The 9309-nt window shown below is 32.9% G+C and overlaps 1 pseudogene; it reads left to right on the forward strand.

Moving 5' to 3' along the window:
• Positions 1 to 4785: 4785 nt before the first annotated feature.
• LOC120227539 lies at positions 4786 to 4860 on the forward strand (annotated as a pseudogene).
• Positions 4861 to 9309: the final 4449 nt, after the last annotated feature.

The following is a 9309-nucleotide window of genomic DNA, read 5'->3' on the forward strand; positions in this document are numbered from 1 at the left end:
GAAAATAAGACATTTAAAAGAAACTATATATATGGCAAAGAGAGGAGAAAAACACACACACACAGGACCAGGATACACAAGCTTAGTGAGGCCTGAAAAGACATTAAGTCATCATGATTAATGAAGGTCTTTGGCTGGATGGAACCAGTCAGCAAAGAAGAAGTGCCTTTGTTTTCAAATGACAAATTTTCAACAAAAGATCACAAGATATACAAAGAAATAGAAGTATGTTACATTCAAAGAAATGAAATATATACTTTGAATTCACTTGAAAAAGATTTTATAATAAATCTCATAAATATTATTATCAAATTAAAGGAGAAAATGGACTGACAATAAGAAGAAATCAAGAAAATGATATATTTTAAAAAAAGAGAATAGTAAGAGAAAAATATAAAAAAGAACCAACTAGAGATTCTGACCTAAAATATACAGTAACTAATTGGAAAATTCATAAGAAGAATTCAACAGCAAGCAAAAAACAGGCAGAGTCAAAATTGAACTTGAAGAAAGGTCTTTTGAAATTATTGGGTCTGAGGAGCAAATAGAAAAAAAATTAAATGAGGAGAGTGAAGACAGCCTAAGTGGCTTATAGGACCATCACACATATCAATATATGCATTATGGTAGTTTCACAGAAGAAGAAAGGGAAAAGGCAAAGAGCTGAACTTAAGAAATAATGGCCTAGAATACTCTTAGTTTGAGAAAAAAAAATAATGGGACAAAATATACAATAAGCTCAATAAATTCCAAGCTGGATAAATCAATACTCACACACAGAGAAGCATTATTGTTAAACTCTAGAAAGTCAAAGATAAAGATGGAATATTGAAAACAGCAAAAGTAACTTGTAGGGTTTTCTTAATAAGATTATAAGCAGATTTTTCAGCCAAAACCTTGGAGGCCAGAAATAAGTGGGATGATAAATTTAAAGTATGGAAAGAGAAAACCCTGTCAATTGAGAATTCTCTACCTGGAAAAACTGTCCTTTAAAAATGAGGAAGTTAGATATCCCCAGTAAAACAAAAGCTAAGGAGGTTAATCACCATGGGACCATCCCTGAAAGCATACAAAAAAGTGCCTCAATTTGAAACAAAAAGACTAACCTGAAGTGATATGAAAATATAAAGTTCTTAGGTAAAGATAAGTAATTGACAAATGTGAAAATCTGCATTACTGTAATTTTAATCTATGATTCTGCTTTTAACTTTTTAAAATAGAATTTAAAAGATAAAAACATAAAATAATTATACCTACATATATCAGTGGTACACAATATATAACAACATAAATTTTACCTGAGCGACATAAAGGAGGAAGTGGAGCTATAGAGAGGAGTAGAATATTTGTGTGCAATTAAAGTTAATTTTCTCTCAATGTACAATAAATTGTTATATCATTAGGCTGTTATATGTAATCCTCGTGATAGAAAGAAAATATCTTTAGAATGTACACATAAAGATTTGAGGAGTGAATAAAGGCATGCCACTAAAAAAATGAAATAAGCACAGAGAAGGGTGATAGGAGACATAAAATTAATAATATATACAGAAAACACACAATATAACAGAAATAGTAAGCTCTCCTCTATTAGTAATTATTTTAAGTGAAACATATAAAACACATAGTTTGGAAGAGTGATGTCAACATCATGGGGACTGACTGGAGAATTCTACCAAACATTTAAATAATTAACACCTCCTCAAACTCTTCCATAATACTGAAGAAAAGGGAACACTTTCAAACTCATTCTACAAAGGTAGCATTATTTTGATACCCAAACCACATAATCATGTCATTAAAAAAAAGAAAACTACAGTCTAATATCCCTGATGATTATAGATGCAAAAATTTTTAACAAAATATCCACAAGCCAAATTCAAGAACACATTAAAAGGATTATATACCACGAACAAATGGGATTTATACCTGGGATTCAAGGAGCATTCAACACGCAAAAAATAAATAAATGTGACATACCACAGTAACAAAATGAAAGGGAAACAAATATATGATTATCTCAATTGATTCAGAAAAAGCATTTAGGAAAATTAAATATCCTTGCATTGTGAAATCACTCAACAAACTTGGAATTGATCGAAACATTCTCAGTGTTATAAAGACAATACATAAAAATACAATGACTGACATCATACTCAATGGTGAGTGTCTCGAAGTCTTCCCTTTAAGATCAGGAAAAAGACAAGGATGCTTATTTTCACTACTTTGATTCAATATCACTGGTAGCCCTAACTAGAGCAATTAGGGGAAAAAAAAAATAAAGTGACTCTAAATTAGGAAGAAAAAGAAAATTATCTCTGTTTGAGGTTGACATGAACTTATATTTAAAAGCCATAAACTCTCAAAAACAAACATTAAATAAGGTGGGTGGCGCCTGTGTGGCTCCGTCAGTTAAATGCCCACTTTGGCTCAGGTCATGATCTCATGGTTGGTGAGTTTGAGTCCTGCCCCACATCAGGCTCTGTGCAGATAGCTCAGAGCTTGGAGCCAGATTCAGATTCTGTGTCTCCCCCTCAATCTGTCCCTCCCCTGCTCATGCTCAGCCTCTCTCTCTCTCAAAAATAAACATTAAAAAAAATCTATAAAGATTTCACACAGAGAAAAAATATTAAAACTAATAAATGAATTCAGCAAAGTTGCAGCATACAAAAACACAGAAACCAGTTTAGTTCTTATATATCAACAATGAACAATCCACGAAGGAAATAAAGAAAACAATTCCATTTCCAATAGTATCAAAAACAGTAAAATAGTTTTGTATAAACTTAACCAAAAAGGTGAAAATTTATACACTGAAAACTACATAACTTGGTTCAAAGAAATTAAAGACACAAAGTAATGAAAAGACATCCTATGTTCATGAATGGGAAGATTTAATATTCTTTAGATGTCAATAATCTGCAAGGTGACTTACAGATTTAATGCAATCTCCATCAAAATCCTCATGGTGTTGTTTGTTGAAATAGAGAAATCATCTAAAATTTTGTATGGAATCTCATGTGACCCTGTGCAGTCAAAACAATCTCAAAAAAGAACAAAGTTTGAAGTCGAACACTTACTTATTACAACTTATTACAAAGCTAGTATTCAAAGCATTGTCATTAACAAAAAGATAGGTATAAGACCAATGGAATAGAATAAATAAGACCAGAAATAAACCATGGTCAAATGATTTCTAACCCAAGCATCAAGACCATTTAATAGGGAATAGACAGTCTTTTAAGCAAATGATATAGGAAAATATTGATATCCATATGTAAAAGTATAAAAGACATGCCCTTCCTTGCCTTACACCATATACAAAAATAAACACGAAATGGATCAAAGATCTAAACATAAAAGATCTAAACTATTAAAGACAGATAAAACATAGAGGAAAATTTCATTACCTTGGATTTGACAATGATTTCTTGGATACGGCAGCAAAAGTACAATCAACAAAAGAATAATACATATATTGGATTACATCAAAATTGAAAACTTTTGTGCATCCAAGGGCACCATCAAGAGAGTGATAAAGCAACCCATGGAATGGGAGAAAACATTTATAAATCATATATTTGATACAGAGTTAATATCCAGAATATACAAAAAACTCCTACAATTCAACACCAAAAAAAAAAAAAAATCCAAACAATTCAAACAATACATGGGTAAAATACTTGAATACACATTTTTTTTTCCAAAGAAGATGTACAAATGGCCACTAAGTATTAGGGAAATGTGCATCAAAACCACAATGAGATACCCATTAAGATGACTGCTGTGAAAAACATAAACATAAAACAAGTGTTGACAAAAATATGGAGAGATTGCAATCCTCTGCAATATCCTCAAGAATGTAAAATACTGCAGCTGTATAGAAAACAGTATGACAGTTCCTCAAAAAATTAAACATTAAATTATCATATGATACAGAAATTCCATTATGTAACCAAAATAATTTAAAGCAGGGTCTCTAAGAGATATTTTTACATTCATAGTCATAATAGAATTATTCAGAATACCCAGTAGGTGGAAGCAACTCAAATGCACATCGATAGATGGATGGATAAACAAAAGGTGTTATATACATACAATGAAATCTTATTTTGCCATTGAAAGGAAGAAATTCTGACACATAGCACAGGCAGATAAACCTGAAGAACATTATGCTAAGTGAAATAAGCCACACACAAAAAGATAAATTTGGTATGATTCCACACATATCAAGTACTTAAAGTATTAAAGTTCATTGAGACATAAGTTAGAATAGTGGTTGCCAATGGCTAGGGTAAGGGAGGAATGGGTAGTTATTGTTTCATAGGTACAGAATTTTAGTTTATCATGATGAAAGTGTTTTGAGGATAGGTGGTGAAGGGGGATGCACAGCAATGTGAATGTACTTAAAACCAATGAACTGTGAAGGTAGTAAATTTTAAGTTATTTGTATTTTACCAGAATTTTTACATAGATAAAAGTGGAGTACCACAAATGTTCAAATGAAATGAAGACAGTTAAAATAAAAATCTAATAAACCAGGGATTTTCAAGAACCTATGAATTCAGAAAAATCGGCTGAGATTGGTAGTCATTTGTCTTAAGAACATAAAATCATAAAATTGTAAAAAATAATTTCATGTTTCTAGAAGTTAAAGAGTTAATGTCTTTTGTTAGCAGTTATAGAATGCTTTTTTAAACAATATGGAGGCAAAAGAAAGTGAGGAATACAGGGATAAGTATGGAGGAAAATCAGAGTTTAAAATGTTTAAAATTTTTTGTTTGTATAGCTTCTCGGCCTTTTGGCTAAGATCAAGTGTAGAATTTTTTTGTTTGTTTTTTAAAATAATGGAAACTTGATTATGCCTAACGGCAAGGAAGAGTAAATAGAAAAAAATGACTTAAAGATGCAAAATGGAGAATTTGAAAGGAGAGAAAAATATGAGAACAAGAAATACAATGAAAGAAAAGATTCAATAATATTATGAAGTGTAGGGGCACATTGGTGGCTCAGTCAATTAAGCATCCAACTCATGGTTTCACCTCAGGTCATGATCTCACGACTTGTGGGCTTAAGACCCACATCACGCTCTGCACTGACAGCACGGAGCCTGTGGGGGATTCTCTGTCTCCCTCTCTCTCTCTGCCCTTCACCTGTTCTCTCTCTCTTGGTCTCTCTCTCTCTCTCAAAAATAAATATTTATTAAAAAGAATTCTGAAGTATAAAGGAGGGAAAGTGAGAAAACCCAGGTTGAATTATTTTAATGTCTTTTAGAAAATAGTAAGTGAGAAAGCATCTGCCAAATTGTTAAGTGGCATAGTGTAGGACTAGGAGTTTGAAGAGACTGAAAAAATTTTTAATGAGTTTACGAGGATAATGTGATAAGATATAAGAAAAAGACTAATAAGAACACTGATCAAAGGCACAAGAACTCTGATAGTTTTAAAAAATGAATTTATACTTATCCCAGACAAGTCATTTAATAAAATATTTTTTCCAGCAGTTCTTATAAATTTGGGAGCAGAAGAGCAAGGTAGTCACTTGGCATAATACAGCCAAATTTATTATGAATGACATTTTAGTGACCTAATGACCCAAAGTGCACAAAATGATGCCTGGAGTATATAGAAACAAAACAGATTTTGTTGATTGATTAATGATACAATGTCTTTCTAAATATTCATGATTCAGTAGTCAACAATTAAAATAAAAAGCTAGGGGCACCTGGGTGGTTCCTTCATTTGAGCATCCAACTTCAGCTCAGGTCATGATCTCAAGGTTCATGAATTAAAGCCCCAAATTAGGCTTACTGCTGTCAGTGCAGAGTCCACTTCAGACTCTTTGTCCCTCTTCTCTCTGCCCCTCCCCCACCTGAGCCCTCCCCCCCAAAAATAACACACTAATAAATAAATACATAAATACAATAATAAATAAAAAGCTAGACAAAATCAGGTGTTTTGATACTAAAAAAATAACAAAAATTTACAAAATAGAGAGGAGATATGTAAACCTTAGGTTAGACAAGAAACACTAAAACAGCATTTTGAGTTGAATGATGTCCATTTTTTTCTTATTATTAAATTTATTTATTTTTCTTATTATTTTTAAATAATACCTATCTCAGAAGTGGTTGCCTTACTTATGAATGTCAAATTTAGATAAGCTCAATTCCTAGAAAAGATTATTTTATTTCTCTCATGTGCAATATAACCCAAAAATTAAAAATATTTTGAGTATTAAAATGTTCCAGTCTTTTAAATGTTGTAAAATAAATTGTCCTAATTTTCCAGTGTAAGAAAAAAACAGATAATTTGTAAAATAAAGATTTCCTAAAGAGTGAGAAAATAAGTACCCTAGCAATTAAATTTGTTTGAGGGATTTATTTTTTATGCTTAGACACATATGATTCTTTGCTCTGCCTGGTAACTCATTAAGAAAGATGGATGGACCTTGAGGGTGTTATGCTTAGCGAAATAAGTCAGGCAGAGAAGGACAAATATCATATGTTTGCATGTATAGGAGGATTAGGACGAACTTATCTTAGGACCATGGGGGAGAAGAAGGGGGAAATGGTGGGGGAAAGGGAGAGAGGCAAACCATGAGAGATTCTTGAATGCTGAGAACAAACTGAGGACTGATGGATGTGGGGGGGGGAGGGGGAGATGGGCATGGAGAGGGGCACTTGTGGGGATGAGCACTGGGTGTTCTATGGAAACCAACTTGACAATAAACTATTTGTAAAAAAAAAAAAAAAAGAAGATGTATTAAGTGTGTGCTAAGTGGAAGGCAGTGAGGAGGATCAGAGTGGCCTTTTTTTTTTTTTAATGGAGCACTAATGTATTTTTCAAAATATTTATTTATTCATATTTGAGAGAAACAGAGAGGACATGCAAGCAAGGGAGAGGCAGAAAGAGAGAGGGAGAGAGAGAATCTCAAGCAAGCTCTGCAGTGTTAGCGCAAAACTTGACACAGGGCTTGAACTCACTAACCAGGAGATCATGACCTATGCCGAGATGGTTGTCAGATGCTTAACTGACTGACAGATGCAATCTTGGAGCAATAATATTTTAAGAAACATTTATAAAACGAACAGAGGCTTTAAATAATTCTATGGTAGAATACCCAATGTATAGTTTTCTATCTATAATAGAATAATTTGGATCATATGATGCTAGTAGGTAATAATTTTGCTTGCTTGTGCCAATAATATATAGTTACCAGGCACATAGCCCAAAATGCAATGATGGAGAAATAGATTTCTTGTACTTGCAGCCACTGAATTATACACAATTCAGTTCATTTGCTGGCTGGCTGTATCTCAAATGACAGAATCGATCAAATCTATTGTATCATGAAATGAAATAAACGTTAAGTGATACTGGTTTCCCATCCATTGAATTTTATGATACAGACATGAATTTTGCTCTAAAATAAAGTTTTACTGAAAAAATAATACAAATAAAGTTTTGCTTAAATTCGTTTTCTTTTATTGTACCATATAGGATACCAAACACAACAATCCAGAATTCATTGTGTATATGTAGCAATGGTTATATTTATCCTTAATTGTTGCCAGCAATCTATTTAGATGCGCTAAGATAATGTAGTATAGTACACTATAAACTTCATTTTTTAAAAATAAATACCAAAAGGTTTTATTGCTAGCTCATTTTGTAGTAACATCAAAGCAGCAACTACTATAAATAATAAAATAGTTATTTATTTTTATCTACTATAATTATTACAAAATGTTTAAAAGATGTAATGTTTTATGACATCCTAATTTTATTTCATTTTATGTATTTATGTATTTATTTATTTAATAATTTTTAAATGTTTATTTTTGAGACAGAACATGAGTGGGAGAGGGGCAGATAGAGAGGGAGACATAGATTCTGAAGTGGGCTCCAGACCCACAAACTGCGAGATCATGACCTGAGCCGAAGTCGGAAGCTTAAGCGACTGAGCCACCCAGGCGCCCCTAATTTTATTTCATTTTATATATTTTGTAGACTCAATATTTTATTTAAATTCCGATTAACATAGAGTGTAGAATTTAGTGATTCATCACTTACATATAACACCAAGTGATCATCAAAACAATTGCCCTCCTTAATACACATCACCTATTTAACCCATTCCCCTTCCCCTCCTCCCTCCCCTCCCACTTGCCCCTCCGGCAACCCTCAGTTTGTCCTCTGTAATTAACAGTCGATTTTATGGTTTGCCTCTCTCTTTCCCCCCACGACTCCATGTTCATTTTTTTCCTTAAATTTGACACATGAATGAAATCAAATGGTATTTCTCTTTGTCGCATTTCACTTAGCATACTACAGTTGAGCTCCATCTATGTCATTGTAAATGCCAAGAATTAATTCTTTTTTTATGATTAATATTCCATTGTATGTATACATACCACATCTTCTTTAACCATTCATCAATCGGTGGACATTTAGACTCTTTCCACAATTGGCTTGTTGATAATACTGCTATAGACAGCAGAGTGCATATGTCCTTTTGGATCAGTATTTCTCTGTCTTTTGGGTAAATACCTAGTAGTACAATTGCTGGATCCTAGGGTAGCTCTATTTTTAATTATTTGAGGAATTTCCATACTGGTTTCCAGAGTGGCTACACCAGTTTGCATTCCCAACAACAGTAAGAGGGTTCCCATTTCTCCACATCCTTGCCACCATCTGTTGTTTCCCGTGTTGTTAATTTTAGCCATTCTGACAAGTTTGAGATGGTAATTCATTATAGTTTTGATATTTATTCCCCTGATGATGAGTGATGTTGAACATCTTTTCATGTGTCTGTTAGCTATTTGGATGTCTTCTTGGGAAAGATGTCTATTCATCTTTCCAGTTGAGATTGATTATTTCTCTTTTGCTGCTGGTTTAAGCTTCATTTGTTCTTCTTTTTTAGTTTTAAGGTTAGTTTGCATAACTGAGATTTGTCTTCCTTCTTGAGTATGCCTGTATTGCTATGTTCCTTCTTATGACTTCTTTTGCTCTATCCCAAAGGTTTTTTAGTGTTGTTTTCATTTTTATTTGTTTCCATGTATTTTGTTATTTCCTCTCTGATATCATGGTTGAACCATTCTTTTTTTTTATTTACATTTTTATTTATTTATTTAGAGATGGAGAGAAAGCATAAGCAGGGAAGGGACAGAGTGAGGGGGACACAATCCCAGGCAGGCTCCATGCTATGAGCACAGAGTCCAATGCAGGACTCTCACCAACCATGAGATCATGACCTGAACAGAAATCAAGAGTCAGTCACTTAATCAACTGAGCCACCTTGATGCCC

The sequence above is a fragment of the Hyaena hyaena genome, unplaced genomic scaffold, assembly GCF_003009895.1.
Source record: "Hyaena hyaena isolate Hyena2069 unplaced genomic scaffold, ASM300989v1 scaffold_2467, whole genome shotgun sequence".
Lineage (NCBI taxonomy): Eukaryota > Metazoa > Chordata > Mammalia > Carnivora > Hyaenidae > Hyaena > Hyaena hyaena.